Source organism: Urocitellus parryii, chromosome 4 (genome assembly GCF_045843805.1).
Source record: "Urocitellus parryii isolate mUroPar1 chromosome 4, mUroPar1.hap1, whole genome shotgun sequence".
Taxonomy (NCBI): domain Eukaryota; kingdom Metazoa; phylum Chordata; class Mammalia; order Rodentia; family Sciuridae; genus Urocitellus; species Urocitellus parryii.
The window spans coordinates 43,689,233-43,706,184 of record NC_135534.1 but is presented as its reverse complement, the minus strand read 5'-3'; the positions used below and the strand labels follow the sequence as shown (position 1 = coordinate 43,706,184).

At 38.4% G+C, this 16,952-nt stretch overlaps 1 pseudogene; it reads right to left on the bottom strand.

Annotated features, from left to right (window-relative positions):
- Positions 1-10,030, bottom strand: part of LOC144254236 (mitochondrial calcium uniporter regulator 1-like) — a 53,267-nt pseudogene extending 43,237 nt beyond the window's left edge.
- Between the last annotated feature and the right edge of the window lie 6,922 nt (positions 10,031-16,952).

The following is a 16,952-nucleotide window of genomic DNA, read 5'->3' as shown; positions in this document are numbered from 1 at the left end:
GCTGGCTTGTTCCAGCTCCCACCATTGCCCATTCTTACACTCTGCCCGATTCCCACGTTTGGGCTATTTCCTAGTCCTTGTGAGGGTACAGACTCAAGAGCACTGCAAAGTTGAGGGAGCTGATGAGGTCCTTCCTGGAGGGTAAACTCTCAACTATGCTAATCTGACTCTTAGCAGAGGCACTGTGAGGTCTTTTTGGCCTGAAGGCCTTTGAAACACTGGCATGTAGAGAAAGAAAAGAAGCAGAGTTTGTGTAACAAGTAAAATCAGGCTTGGAGCCAGACACGGTAGTGTACACCTATAATCCCAGTGGTTTGGGAGGCTGAGAAAGGAGAATCACAAGTTTGAGGCCAGTTTCAGCAATTTGAGATTCTAAGCAATTTAGCAAGACTCTGTCTCAAGATAGAAAATTAAAAGGCCCGGGAATATGGCTCAGTGGCAAGTGCCTCTGGGTTCTATTCCTGCTACAAAAAAAAAAAAAAAAGAAAAGAAAAAGAAAAGAAAGAAAGAAAGAAAAAGAAAAAAAATCAGGCTTGGAGAATTTAAGAATTCTCTAATTTTTTGATTTTTCTCTTTCTCTTTTAGTGAAAAGAGGCCAAATATCTCTAATCCCCTCCTTCATACACACAATTTTTATTATTTTTTCATAGTCTCTTTCAGTCTTGGCCCATAAGCATATATAACTATTGCATATTTGTCATCATAGAATAGAAATCATTTTGTAGTTGACCCTTAATTTTTAATAAGGTTGAGAGGAAAATGGAGTTTCTTCTGAGTACAGAGACTGCTAGATGTTGTAACATACTTTATCCTATTAATTCTTACAATTACCTAATAAAATAGGTGTTATTCAGAATTCTCCAGAGAGGTGTGACATCATAATGAGAGGTGAGACTAATACTAACCGGTTATCAAGGTAACCCAGCTTGTGAGCAACAGAAGGAGGAGCCCAACCAGCTCTGGCAACAAAACCCTTTCTTTTGTCACTATCTGCCCATGCTGTTTCATCATCTCCATTGCTATAAATTGCATGGGCTCACAATGGTCTAGTTGCTTTCAAACTGCCTGAAGGACAGAAGTGGATCTTCCTTTGTGTCTTCATCCTCAGCATCAGCATAGTATCCTGTAGGTCATAGATATTTTCCCTTTCCTTCTTTTTGATTATACTTTTGGGCAAAATTTGACCAAATTTCAGCTAGGTGTTGGGCTCTTTGCAAAGTACAGGGAAACAAAGGCCAAGAGCCCTTGCAGCAATTTGGTGAGATCTCACAGTAGGAAGGCAGGATCCTGGGAGGGAAATGGTTGTTGGAATTACACACCTGCAGGTAACCTGGCCTGGGGGGTCTTGGATCATCTGGGATGCCTCCGTGAGAGAGAGAGCTTTGTTCCATCTTCTACAGAGAACACCTAGACCTGTGTAGCCACCCTTTAAATGTGTGCACTTGATCCCAAAAGGCCTGAGATGGATTGCATGAAGTTAAGGGCTAGAGGCTCAGGCCTGACCTTGCTTTTGTAATATTTTACTCTATCTTATGCAGAAGGTGCATGACTTGCATTTTTGTTTTCTGTTTGCCATGTCATTTAAATCTGATAGGCCATCTTGCTATATGAAAGACTTCTATTTGTGATTCCTCTATTACGCAAATAATTCCCAAATTTACCTTTTATCTAGATCTATACACCGAATTTTCTAAATTTCATAGTTTATAGAGTTTAGAGTGGTCTTATGTACAACTTTAGTTTTTAATGTTTTGGTTGCTTATTCTAACAAAATGAAGGTAAACTTTTATTTGATTGACATCAGATTTGTATGGATTTTCTAATGTGATCCTTTGTATTGTATCTGTGTCAACATTTAGAATTTAGAAAAATGAGATGACAGTTCTGGCATTATAAACAAAATGGAGCAGGAGTTTTATTCAAAGTGTATTGTACATGTACTTAACAAAAAGCTTTTCTCTCTCTTCGGCCAGATCTGTAATCTAATTCCTCTAGAATTCTATCTTTGAATAACAACGTAGCTAAAAGCCAGTGTTTGAGTACTTTGCAACTTGAAAGAAGAAAATGTTTCTGGCCTTAGAGTTTTTGGGGGCTGGTATCCAATTCTAGCTCTTTCTTCAAATGCTTTAGTGCCCTTGCTTCAAACTTAGATTTCACTGATGAGTTCATTTCTCCTGAAAAGTGAAAAAAAGATACTATAAGTATTAGAGGGCAGAGGGCCACACCACCACCTGTACTTCTTGGGGACTCTGATCAATCTGTTGAAGAGTAGTTCCAAATGAAAGTAATTGAAGGAGAAGTCTTACAATGTAATGTTGGTTCTCAGAACACAAAAGACATTTCAATATTTAAAAAAAATATTTTTGTAGAGTTGTAAATGGACACAACACCTTTATTTTATTTATTTATTTTTAGGTGGTGCTGAGGCTTGATCCCAGTGCCTCACTTGTGGTAGGCTACCGTTGAGCTACAATCTCAGCCCTCAATATTTTTTTATCTGTAATTGTCTCCTAGAAATAGGGGAAACATTTCTAAAAATTTCTCATTCCCCTGGAGAAGAAGGATCCAACTGAATTTCTTAAATTCTTCCACACAAAAGTCTTTTTTTGTTGTTGTTGTTCCCTAAATACTTTGGCTGTTGGAAATAAAGAACTGAGCTAAGTCCTTCAGCAAATGTTCTAAATACCTAATTTGGGCCAACACCTTGTCCTGGGATTGGCCTTTTAACCTTTCACCCTGTATGGAGCCCACCATGGGGAAGTGATCCTCTTAGACTCCTCCCCAGGGAAGGCCCTCGTCATGGGCTGCTTCTGTCTGTTTAACCTGGGGATTTGGGGAGGCAGCTTTTCCACACTGCATTGTTCATCACTGCCATTTGTTTTTTATTGTTCCTCCCAATTATCTGGACAGGGCTTTGAAAACACATGAGATTTTAATGCCTTGTAGAACATTCCTTTCTTCCCAAAACAGAGAAACATGACATCACCTTTACATACTCTCAAAAAATAGGTGCCCCCTCATTTAAACATATGAAGAATATAGACATTTGTAGCACTTGGTGGAATGTCCAAATTGTTTTACATGTTCAGTTTCCAGCGAACCTATGGAGCAGGTGGCAATGAAAAAGGCCCAGTTTATAGATGAAGACGAAAAAACTGAAGAAGGCATAGGATGTTTCCAAATCGCTCAGGTAGAACTGATCTCTTGACTGTTTATCTTTGTGTGCTTTATTTTTTTTTTAATTTTAGTTTTAGGCTTTTAAATTTAAATAATTTGATTTTTTATTTGATTCATTCTTTATTAATAAAAAACTAACCAAGGAAAGTAGTAATAATTACCCTAAATCTACTATTCAGGGTAATCTACTAACCACAGTCTAGAATTATCACAACAAAGAAAAATAAAGCATTGGAGCCAAACGAAAAAATAAAATTAAAAGTTTGGTATAGGGCTGGGGATGTGGCTCAAGCAGTAGCATGCTCACCTGGCATGCATGCGGCCCGGGTTGGATCCTCAGCACCACATACAAACAAAGATGTTGTGTCCGCCGAAAACTAAAACAATAAATAAAAAATTCTCTCTCTCTCTCTCTCTCTCTCTCTCTCTTTAAAAAAAAAAAAATTGGTATATTTGACAATTTGAAATGTGAGTTGTGGCATTATAATTCAATAAAAATAGATGGTTCACTATTTAAATAGTACTGGCCATCCATTTGCAAGGGGAAAAGATGCCCTAATTCATAACTTATGTAAAAATTTTCAGATGGGTTAAATATCTCAATGTTCTAAAATTAAAATATAAAAAAATATTTAAAAATTTGGAAAAGCATTTGTAGAAACTTGTGATATACAAGACCTTACTAAGAAGACAAAAATCGTAGAGGCCATGAAGGAAAAGAGATGTTTTATAACATGGCCAAATAGAGTGTTGATAAGATCAAAAGCAAGTTCTAGCTTAGAAAAACCTACAAAAAGAAAGAAAGAAAGAAAGAAAGAAAGAAAGAAAGAAAGAGAAAAGCAGAAATGTATGGCAAACAGAAACTTAAAATTTCTACAATGCCAAGAACCCCTACAAATTTTAAAAAGCAACCTATAGAATGAGCAAATAATATAAATAGGAAATTCACTTAAAAATTCTAAAACATATGGAAAGAATTTTAACCTTAGTAAGCACTAAGTGTGCTTCCATTTTATCCATCAAATTGGTGCAGAGTAAAACACAATACCATTTTTGTGAACTAAAGAGGATGCTATAAAATTGTCATTCCCATGGATTAATGGCAAGTGGGAATTTGTCAATTAATAAAACCTTTTTGGAAAGTAATCTGGCAACATACATTAAAATATCTTATTTTAATATACTAAACTTATACTTCACCTAGCAATCCTACTTTTAAATTAATGCCCTCCACAAGTATGAAAACATCAACAAATAAGGTTCTAAGTTCAAGGATGCCTATTCTGACAATACTTATAGTCAAAAGAAAGAAATAAAATTGAAAATATTAATATTGGCATGGTGAATGATAAAATAAATAAGGGTATCTATCCTATAGAATGTAACTTAGTCTCTAAACAAACTCATATCTTTGTCTCTTAATACAGATGGGCCATGACATATTTAAGTATGAAAATAGAAAAAATGACTTTTGCATGATACATATGTACTTTTCTAAACTTACGAGTGAGTGTATCATGAATTGAAGCTGATTTAGTCATGAACTACTCAAGATCATATTGGTAAATAATGCTAACCTCGTAAACATTTTAGGTAGGGTAAAGTTAGCTACCCACTACAATATCAGTACCAGACCATAACAAAAGCAAATTTCAAGTTCAGTTCTGCATGTATGTGCCTTTTTTTTTTTTTTTTTTTTTTTTGTAAACAGGATGAATCAATCACACCACAGTTCTGGAAACTGGATTAAATCCAACTGTCCCTTTGGTTTCTTTATACATGATCTTGAATGACAGGTTCCCTTGAGCCAGATGTAAGAATAATGCAAATGCATGATTCTGTTCTCCTTACAGTCTGTATTAGGCTATCTGAAATCCCCCCCAACAAACTATATTAGTACCCTTCAGGATCAAGCCTCAGACACTGGCCCTAAGGGAGCAGGCTACAGACCTTACTAGGGTTTATAAGCCCTATTCATGCAAGGAGATGGAATGTTTTTATGAGAGTTCTATATGGTTGAGTAGCACCAATTTCACCAGTGAGAGCCCATTTTTAACACCCATCATGCTTACAAGCTACTAATTTCACCTGTAGGAAACCCTGACATTCCCTCATCAGCAAAGTGTCAATCAAAGATGAAGTCTGCTGTTGCAGTCACAGTAGCCACCTTTAGATAAGGACAGTTGACTGTTCTTGGGGTGTGATTTAAGCCAATTAATACACACGGTCTGGGTCCAAATATTTAAGACAAATTTAGCTGCATTTTAACAGTCCGATAATGAAGAAGAAAAGAATTCTACACAAAAGCAATAGTGGCTGGGTAGAAATGCAATGAAAGGTAGAGGTAAAGAGAATATTAACATATCCATCATATAACTTGATATTTCAATGCTCATGTTGTTTTGTATTTCAAAAATTTTAGAAACCTTATCAAAAAGAAATGATAAATGTTGGAGAAGATGGACACATTTAACCTGATTTAAACATTACATACACATGCATTGACACATCACATGATACCCCAAAAACATGTATAACTTTAATGTTTTTCTGTATCAGTTAAAAATACATTTGCATTTTAAATTAATTCAAATTTAAACTTTAATTTTCAGAAGCATATAGAAAAAAATCAACAACTATACAAAACTAAAATCAGGATTGCCTTTGCTTACTTTTCTACCAGGAGCAACTCCCTCTCCTTTTACGTTGCCAGCAAGCCCCCCTCTTCCTCCAGTTCTTAGTTCAAATGCACTTTCTTCAGGAAGCCTCTCCTAACCACCTCTCACCGTCATATGCTTCTTCTCCTTGCTTCCATAGCACCTGAAACAATTTCCTAGCAGAGCTCTCAATGACAACCTCTATTTACTTCTATTTGTTTTTCCCTATTAGACTATACATCTTATAAGAGCAGAGACTTAGCTTTATTGGATGTTGTGTCTTCTAACACAGTGCCTAGCAATTGTAAGCACTTGAACATTAGGTACTGAATGAATGGATATTGAGTGATAGCCTCTAGTTTTTTGGTGGAACTTTTGATTTCCTAATAGTTATGGAAGAGATCCAATAAAATTTGTAACTTTTCCTGCCTGTCCAGTTTCTTCTCATTGTTTCCAAAAAGAACTAGGCCAATGGCATAAGTATAATGACAACATTTGCAATCCACAGGAGGGAATAAACCTCTCTTCCTGTACTTAGTTGCCAGACATCATGGATAGTAGAAGTGACACTATTCCAAACCTAGATTTTTGGAGGAGATATTTAAGTACTCATCCCATGTCCAAATCTATCATCTGGAAAATGAAATTAAAATGACTGCATCAAAGACTGCTTCAGGTGGGGGTCATATGAAATAATACACGTGAGATCACTCTGTTAACTATGCATAAGATGATCATATTGTCAATCACAATGAAAGTGGGACAAGGTCTTACATATCCTTCTGGAGGTCGGTTTAATTAATGAAGGTTAATCCATGGTCAAACCAATGTGCACCATATTTAATCTTTCTAGCACCTCAGAAAGGAAGAATCACAGAATTATAAAATACAAGTGTCTGAAGAGATCACAAAGCCTTGGCCCATCCTCCCCATTCTATAGCTAGAACGAGCGAAGTCCAGGGAAGTTTTGCAGCTTTCCTCAGGCCACACGGAAAATTGGCTCTACTGAGATCATCACGTCCAAAGGATCATCTTAGCATATTTTTCCCAACTCACTTCCTTTGTGCCTCAAAAAGGAACTGAATCCAAGCAGATTTTGCCTTGCTTTGACAGAAATACCCTTAATCCCAAGCACAGAACAAAGACTTCTTTGAGAAATTTACTCATGTGTTGAGCAGTGAATCAATTATTGCAAATCACAAATGCAAATTTCCCTGAAAACAAAAATGTGTCATCTGTTGAGTCAATTTAGAAACGAATCTTACTGCACAGTATTCATGAGCTTGTGCAAGTCTTGTGCAACTCTGGGGAAACAAACAGTAACACAACAACAACAACTACAAAAACCCCACAAAATCTCTGAAGTCTGACAATAAAAAGAAAGGCTGTGAACCTCAAAACCAGCCTTCCCATTGATTCTGTGCTTGGGGGAAGTGTTTTGGGAAGAGAGCTTGGTATTTTGAGTAGGTGACAATACCGACCCTTACATTTGTGCAGGCCTTCAGTGTTCAAAGCAATGTCATGCACATTCTCACTTTGATCCTCACAACAGCTCTGTGATGGAGGCATGCAATTTTCTAAGGAAATCCACTCATGTTTTTCAACTGATCTCCTCTTTTGTTTCATGCATATTGCAACTCAAGGAGCTATAAGTCTCAAGTGCAAAGAGTCAGAATAATTTAGAGCTCTTTTTTTCTGAAGGACTCTGTGTGCATGCATGCATGTGTATGTATATGTTTGTGTGTGAATGTATTTATGGTGAGGATAAAGAAATAAGAAAATGTGGGAGTGGATTGATAGAGAATAAGAATTCCAGTATCCTATGGGAATAGTATACTTATAGCAACCAAATTTATTGTTTTAAATTTTCTAATTATATACTCCTCTTAATATAAAGCTAGAGATTTTGTATCTTCCATTTTGAGGAATATGTTTGTTTCAGTGGTGGTAGGGTTAGGATCACTCCTTCAGTAACCAATATCACCAGCTATGTGACAACATTTGTGATAAGAGAATCCTGGCAGGAACATGGACTGCAGTTAGACTATGGAATGTCAAATCCCAGATCCAATACTTACTGCTCATATGTCACTAGTTGTTTTGCTAATTGTGTGTACTAATGGGTGACCCACTTAACCTCTTAAGGCATAATAATGGCATCTACCTTATAGGGTTATTGTGAAAATCAAATGAATACATATATAAAGCACTTAGAACACTATCTGACTCAATGTATACTTTGTGTTTGCTGTTCTTATCATCATCATTGTTTTTGCATCTATGTCCCCAAACTCTTTTACTATGCATCATAGTGCATCTTATTATATATAGGGCAATCAATAGTTTTTTACATAATACATTGACATGCAAGTATCTTGCAACACAGTGATTAAGATGCCTGGTTCTGGAGCCAGACTACAAGGTCACAAGCTATTGACCGTGGGCCAGTTACTTAATCTTTCTGATGCTTGCTATAATAATGGAACTTATGTAATTGGATTGTTTTTAGGCTTAAATGAGAATAATAATTGCAGGGTTCTAAACTAAAAAGCCACCATGTAGTTGTGGAATTATTACTAACCAGCAGAAGGAAGGCAATGAAGAAGAGATTATAATCACACTCAGAAACTAAACTTCCATTAAAAAAAATACCAAAAGAATAGCTAAAATATAACAGGGGCTTACCATTTGTGCCAAATTGTATACTAAGCTCTGTATGTGGCTCTGTATGTGCATGAGAGAGTGTTCATGGAAAAAAAAAAAAATATATATATATGTATATATATAAAATATATATATTTAAAGATAAATAAATTTAAAGATAAGCTAATATATATTTACATTCAAAGATAGATATATACATTTTTCTTCTTTGCCTCTCTAGCACAATTTTGAGATTATTTTTTTTCCTGTGTTTCCTCAAGCCAATCACCGTCAGCAGGGCCTGGATTTCTGACATTTTAGAAAGAATGCTTAAAAAGGGAGAACTGTGGCAGCTTCTTTAACAGTTTCCATCAGGACATTGAAGGCTCCACCCTGCAGTGCCCTAGAGAGGAAGGACACAGTGCATAGTCTTGCTAGGGCCTGCCCTCCAGAGTCAGTGTGTCGTCTGCTTAGCATCCCTCCCTCGGTGATTTAGTGGGGAAAATGCACGCTGGGAATGAAAATGCAGAAGAATTCTCATTTCAGGTGCTATTGCATACTGGACTCTGAATTCTTGAGAAGTTTCTCAGCTATTATCTCTGGATTCTTTTGAGAGTAAGAACTTTTACCTGTCCTTTACGTTTTTTCAATGAACTGTTGTTGAGTAAGCACCATCTGGGAAATGTGGAGGGCTCAGGATGGGGGTCTTTGTTTTTGAGGAGCTCACAGTAGAGTTGGAGGAGAAAAGAAATACTGAAACATTTAGCTATTGGAGAAAAAGTGAATTATGTACCTGTGGTGCTGAAATCTGTTTGGACTTGAGAGAACATGAGGAATGTCAGTGTGAGACCAGTTTTCAGAAGAGCCTTCTGGAAGGTAGCAGAACAGGAACCCAGTATGAATAAAAGTAGTTTTCCTATCTTCCTTAATGGAAGCCACTATGCCATAACAAGAGCTGCCACATTGGATCTTGCTCTGACTTGTGCCTGCTTCAAGCACATATCCCAGCTTTTCAGGCTGGCGTCAATCTCTGTTAAAATGGGAACAAAACTGAACCTTTCCTCATTGTCTAGTTATGATTATCCAATCATATGATGTATGAAATGAAATCATTTCTCTATCAGTTAGGATGCATCATTTGTAAGGAAGAGACAACCAATCCAAATTCTGGCTTAAATAATAAAAGGAATATATTCTCTTTCTTAAAGCTGTTGATGGGTCAGTCTTTAGACACAGCTCAATTAGGGCTCTACTTTTATTTCTCTATGAATTTCTTTTAAGTTTTCCCTTCTTTGTGTAATGGCTTTATCCTCAAAGTATAGTCCTGAGACCATTCTTGTCAGAATCTTTTATTGAACTAGAATCTTATAGTAGGTAGAGGGTGTCCAGGAATCTCATGTTTTGACAACATTACGTGCAACTAGGAGCGACTGAGATGCTATGAACCTGGTGTTTGGCACAAGGCTCTTCTTCCTGCCTTCAGACATTCGACACACACCCCGGGGAATCTCTGTAGGGAGAGGCAGGTGGAAGGTGGACTTGCGGAATACCATTTTAGCAACAATAAAACCAGAGTCTGGCTATATTAGGGGAAATAATGGTAGTTTGTTATTAGATGCTCATAGAATTGTCAGGAGGCTGAGGGACTGGGTTTAGAGACAGTGGAGGAGGCAAGAAAGGAATCGCTGCACAGGCCCAGCCACACCCATGGTTTGCTGTGGTCCCAAGTCAGCTCTGTAAGGCTAATGACATACAGTTCTCTGGAAATCTGGTGCTACTTGCTCATGATGGAAAGTGAGGAGAAGGAGTCCAGTTGACCAGTGGGAAATTTCATGTTCATTCCTTGATGCCCTTGAGGGGGAAGATATGAGGTCTGTCACTTCGAGTTTCTAGGATGAGAGCTATTTACTACCTTCCACCAAGGTGACACAGAGGAGCATCCAGAAAGGAAATGAAAGAGGAGACCAGAGGTTGGACAGCCAAATGAAAGGAATGCCCATTGCAGGGAGCTAAAGGGGGGTCTTACACCAAAGCATTTTCCAAGGGAAGCTGAGCCTGTCATTTGGAAAAGACTGCTTGGGTCCAAAAGACATCAGGATATGGAATCCAAACAGCACCAGTAACAATGATCAAGAAGTTCCCCGCTGCCATCATCTCATCAACATTATGCAGTATCTGATGAATAGGCAAATTTTCTCTGCAGTTCAGGGAAAGATCCTGGGTAGAAATGTTTGCACTTCTCTGGAGTATTTATCTGTGGGATTCTCATTTCTATTCAGTGAGATTTCAAATCAAAACTTGAGAATTTTCATAGACTCCTAGAAACTCCATTAGAACTCATTAGAAATCAGAGGACATTGGTTTCAATGTTTTATCTTCAGACCCTCTTCTTCAAGGCATGCTATGCAAAGCAGATAAAAGCATCACTGCTCTGGGTGAGGGTGTGACCTTAAGTCACTTTCTCCAGCCTCCCCACTTCATTCTCCCCTCTGTACCCCAGATCAGGTCCTTGAAGCACTTGTGCAGCAGGGAATCATCTACTATTTCAGTAAAGCTGTGTGATAAATCAACCCTAAAACTCCAGCAGCATAACCAAATAGCACTTTTTGTTTTTTTAATCTCTTAGGGTTCCACAGAATGCGTGGGGCTCTGATCTTATTAGTGAATTAGCTGAAGGAGGATTGGTTTCTTAGAGTTTAAGGAGAGGCAAGCAGGCTTTACTCCCTTAATATTCCAAACCCTTCCATGGATACCTTCCTTTGGGTCTTTCCTCCCACTCCTATTTTCAGTGCAGTTCTACAAATTTATGGACCATCTGCTGTGTACTTGACCCCACCTTGGCAGTTAAACAATCCAATCTATGGTGGGAGCCGTAGGTACTAATTTAGACTAAAGTTGAATGACTTATTGCAACTGTCCTCTGCATGACAAGTGGGCCTTGTAACCACAGGAAAACACAGCTGTTCAGGTGGGTGGAGAAATCAGGACTCTATTGGATTGAAAGGCAGGACATAAACAGGATTTCAGAGGGTTGTATCAACCTATTTTGCAAAAATCTTTATACTTTTTTGAAAAACACTTTTCAGAACCCCCTAACATTGAGCTACATACTCAGCTCATGCTCAATGAATACTGTGTTTATTTTTTATTTTTTAGTAATGTGTTTATTCAATAAATATTTATGCATCTGCTCTCTCCCAGACAACAAATGCTTGTCAACTGATTAATCTGACTAGCAAAGCAATGACTCCAACAGGCCACCATCATTTTTCTACACTCATTAATTCTAAGAGGCACCTGTGCCCGAGATCCAACAAGATGTTTAGTGAACTGTGAATGCTATGCAAATGTTGAGGATTTCTATTATTATCAGTATCATTATGAAGCAGAGATGAAGGATTTGAAAGATGATCTGAAATGATTCCTACTTCAAGTTCCAGGAGAATGGAAACTTGTGAAATGAAGAAGGAACTCTAAAACTACTTTTTGATCATCAATTGTTCCACTGTGGTGGGGGCTGAGGATGCAGCAGTGAGCAAGATGGACACAAGCTGTGTCCTTGTGAACCACAGGACCTGTGGTCATGGTAACTTCCTGGAGTCTGTCTTTATTGAACATTCTCTCTGTAGCAGGCCATGTGCTAGGCATTCAAGGATTAAAAAACAAAATGAACAACAAAAACTATCCTCACTCAACAGGTACTCATGAACACATAAACAAGCAAGTGAAATGGCATGTTAAAACCATTCATCCAATATGCTCTCGTAGAGCCAGAGAGCAGAGGAGGATGCCATTGCTTCTATGTGGGGAGCAGAGACAGAAAGTCACAAGGAAACAGTGACACGGGCAGAACTTGGAAGGACAGGGCAGAGGTCCTTAGGTGGATCTGTGAATGTCTGTTTATGATTTTATCCTAACGGTTGACACTAGACCATTCAAAACACACAGCATCAGAAAATATTCAAACAGAAACAACGGTGGCAAGGTCAACTTAGGCTGAAGTTAGCTCGTTTATAAACACAGTTATTTAAAAATTAGGGTTTTCTCTTGATTTTGTTAAAACATACCCAGTGAGACTATTGTTAGTAATAGACCACTCTGGGATCAGGTGTTTGAAGTTCATAGAGTAGTATGTGGTTGGTGCACACCATGTTCCATTTAGTATTTCCTATTTTAACTTTATTTCTATTATACATTGGTTACCAATCTGAATAATGATAAAGTGAAAAAATGGGGGAGAGAAGAGGGGAGGGGGGAAGGAGAAACAGGAAGCAGGAGACAGGGAGGGGAGAGGGGAAGGAGAAATAGGAAGCAGGAGACAGGGAGGAGAGGAGGGACGTCAAAAGGAAGGAAGGAGGGCAGGCAGGCAGGCAGGCAGGCATCAGGATCTGTTCTGGGGGTACATTCATTTGGAGATTAGGCTCCAGTGCAAAGAGACACCAGTTCTAAAAAGGAACAGCATAACCCAGTACCAAATGAAGTAAGAAACAACATGTGGAAAGAGTCAAAAGAATAACAACAAAGCTGCCAAATAAATAAACCAAAAGGAATAATTCAGAGGGAAAGGTGGTAGAGCTATACCCAGCAGAGATGACTTAGTTCTAAAAACAGAGACTAGATGCTGGCTCTACTTATTTGGTGAAAAGAAGATGAAATATACATAAAAATTTATCCTATACACAAAATGACCTAAAACCAAAAATGCTTCAGCAGAGAGAAAATAGTTTAAAACTGGCAGTTAATGAATATTAACATTGGATATATCCTGTGCAAAGTGAGCAAGCTGAAGATTGTCCCCCCACCCCAAAGCCAGAGAGATGTGCGCTGTGGGAGTTGTTGGCTTTAAAATCATACCAGGGTAGTTTCCCCTTGTCCTATTGAGCCCATGGCCTGTAGCAACTTCCCACTCTGATGGTGATTCCTATTTGTCTCTATAGTTCCATTAAAAAATCCTTTTCAGCAAGAGAACAGTTGGAATAGGCTCCTGGGGAAGGTGACAAAGCCATCCTCTTTCTTTTTGCAGTGAGGGAGTCCTAGAAAGTTCCATTCCTTAAAAATATCCGAAACCCAGGCAGCTGCACATGACTTGATTTTCAAATAGAGTCTAGGAACCGTCACTTCCCTACAGATTTGTCCTTTAAGCTGCAGAGCGACAGGCATCAAATGATACCCATCCTCCGCCACCAGGGAGTCCAGAGAGAATTTTTTACGTGTCACAGCTGAACCAAACTTCACAATGCGCCAGGGAAGAATTGGTAAAAGGTTGAGCTAGAGTGACGGTCTTCAAATTGGAATACTAATGATGACCTTTAATGAAGCCTGACAGTACAATCTGTTTCTCATTGTTGCTTAAGAGTGGGCTCCCAAGCATACCCCGGCTTTCCAGGCAGGGACAGACTGGGATAAATGGACCCTGCTGGTGAGCAGGCCTGAGCACAGCTGATCTTTCAGCCGGGATTAAATTAATTAAAGTGATTCTCTCGGCCAAAGAATTAGTCTTTTTATCTGTCATTATTGTATTGTTTATTAATCTCCAATGGAGGCTAATTGGTATCTGAGCTTTTGGGAGCCAGGGATCTTAGAGTGATAGGGATGAAATCGTCCTCATTTGGAATAGGGAGAAGAGGAAGGGTTGTCTTAGTTCTCGATGTGAAATGAGCTTGTTAATTTAAGTCCTTCATCAAAAGACTACAACAGCCCAAGGCAAGAACAGTAAGGCAAAATGGAACTGTAAGGAGAAAGGTTTAGCAGTGTTGGCTCTGCCTCAGATTGTAAACCAATGGAGAACTCACAAGGAAGCCTCGGTACACGCACAGCGCTGTGCAGGGATTAGAGGGACCTGTTTATATATTGTCAAGGCTCCTCAATTAGGGTGCTCTGTAGTTAAAGAGATGCCTGAATTCTGTGCCCCAGAAGAATCTGGGGAAAATTCAAAGGGTTTTTTTTTTTCAAACTTTCATTGTAACAGTATGATAAAGTTTATCAAAGCGAGGGTATTTCTTAGGGCTGGAGAAAAATGCAAGGGGATCATGGAGCGCTAAGTTGTCAGCTAGTTCACCAGGGACATGGTCTCATTTCCCACGCAGGTTTCAGTTTCACTCTCAAGGCTGGGGAACTTGGAAGAGTGATCCATGGAAGGGTCACTTTCAATGCTGAGGCTGCCACTGGTGGGAAGGGGAACCCTGCTGTATCCTTGCTGGCCCCTTTCCACAGAGGACAGGAAGGGAGGTTGGGGGTGGGGTGGGGGTCAGGACCTCGGTCCTGTAGGATTACCCCTCCTCCAGGTCCTCTGGCTAGAGAGCACAGACTTTGTCTATCTGTACCCACTTCCAATTCTAGGTCTCAGGCTGATCTAGACCCAGACAGGATACAGAGGAAGGGGGAAAAAAAGCAACCTAGGAAATGTATTGCTAGTTTGTCCCTCTAGTACAGCATTTCTTATAGTCCTCCCTTCAGAGTCCTTTGAGATTTGCTTTATGCTTTTTATCCAAGGTTTTTTAGTCGTAGTTAGTAAAGCAACATTATTTTTTATTGCAGGGCTGATTCATATAATTTCAGTCAAAAATATCTGCATTATCTATATGATTTTGCTTGAGAGCACAAAACAGAAAGTCTACATCAAATTTTCCATAATATTTACCTTTAAAAGTCATATCATTACCCATAACGGGCATCTATTCAACCCAGGAGGTAACTTGAAGCAAAAGGATAGCGAGTGCTTTACAGCAATGAAGTGTGTTCCAGGTTAGCCGTTTGTTTCCTGATTCTAGTCTTTTCTGACACATATTTGTGCTCATTCGATGTTTGCTGCATGAACGGGTATCAGTTGAGTCTTTCTAATACATTGAAACTCCACACACATGACACTGGAGAGCAGGCTTTTGATGAAACACTAAAAAAGTGAACAATAGGTTAATATAGAGAGTGTCTCATCTTACCATCCATGATTATTGTTTTGAGATTGGCAGCAATTCAGAGATTTCCATTGGACACTCTTAATACCAGGGCTAGTGGCACTAACCATGACACATTTATAATCCCAACTTTCAATTCACTTAAGATCAATATTGCTGCCTTGTTTTACTGTACAATCTAAAACAACAATACATTCAGTGGAAGTTACAGCATGCTCAGATGACCAGAGAGACAAGGAAATTTAGGAATGGGAAAAAGAAAATGAATGTTGAGTAGGAAAAAGTTTTTACTCCATTGTACAGAAGACACAGCTTTGTATTCTGAAGGGCATTAGTATCATAGTTCAATTTGGAGTACACACTGTTATACGTCTCTATGTTTAATCTGTCCTACAGTTTGCTTTAAGATATTCAAGTTCTTGAATTTAGACACTTTCTTACTTTCTGTTGCCACGTCTCCCATTATTTAGATTATTCTAAGGAGCAAAGTCTTGTTACAACACTTGGTTTGTAACATATGGAAGACCTTAGAAAACCGCACCATACCAATGGAAGGTATTCTCCATTGCAACTTTGCTTTTCAATATGGTCCTTTGAGTTTGTGAATACTGACTAGAATGTTAAAATCATGTGATTCTCTGAATAATCAAATTCCTTGGAAACTAGATTCATTCATAAAGAATATGGCTTCAAGCTTCCAAAAAGAAATTGCTCAGCCCAGACCTCATTAGATAATGTAGCCATAGACTTCTCTGAAGTAGGTGGTTTCTCTTAATATAATAGCACTAGTCGTTTTTGTAACCACTTAATTTGATCAATGGTTTATAGTTCACAAAATACTAAAAAAGAGTCTAAGGGCAATGGGTGGATATTGAAACTTTGTAGACTTTAGGCCTAGGGTTAAGACCTCTGAGTTAATAATTATCTAAGGGACATTGAAAACCCATCATAACAAAAATTCCTAAGTAGCATAAATGTTTAAGACCTAAACCCTAAATCTTTACTTCTTTCTGTACATCCTAAATATCATAAGGCTTATGATGTAAGTCTGCAACTTTATATCTATTGCATGTCTTCACATCTTTGCTCTTGTTTGTCTCATGACCTCCTTTGAGAGAGGTAAGAATTATTAGCTTCATTTTACAGATAAGAAAACTGAACTCCAGAGGGGATAAAAGCCTTGACAAAGGTCAATTTAGAAGGGTCAAATTCAGGTCTGTTGATTCTAAGTTCAGTGTTCTTTCTACAACAGCATGGATTATGTATTTGGAAATTTATGGAGACAACTACAAAAGTATCAGATTCACTTTGGGCTCTAGGAAAGGAATTAGATGATGTCTGTGTTAGTTCTTGGAATCAATTACTAAGAATAGAACTTCATTCTTAGGGACTTTTACAGGTCTAAAGACTCTCCAGCTTCATCTGAATAGACACTGGATGAAGAGCTCAATGATTTAAGGCCTCCTCCAACTCTTGAGTTCTGGAATTCATAACTCAAAGGCAAGAAATCATTCAGAGAGCTGTGATTACATTGTCAGAAAATACCCATATTGAAGCATCT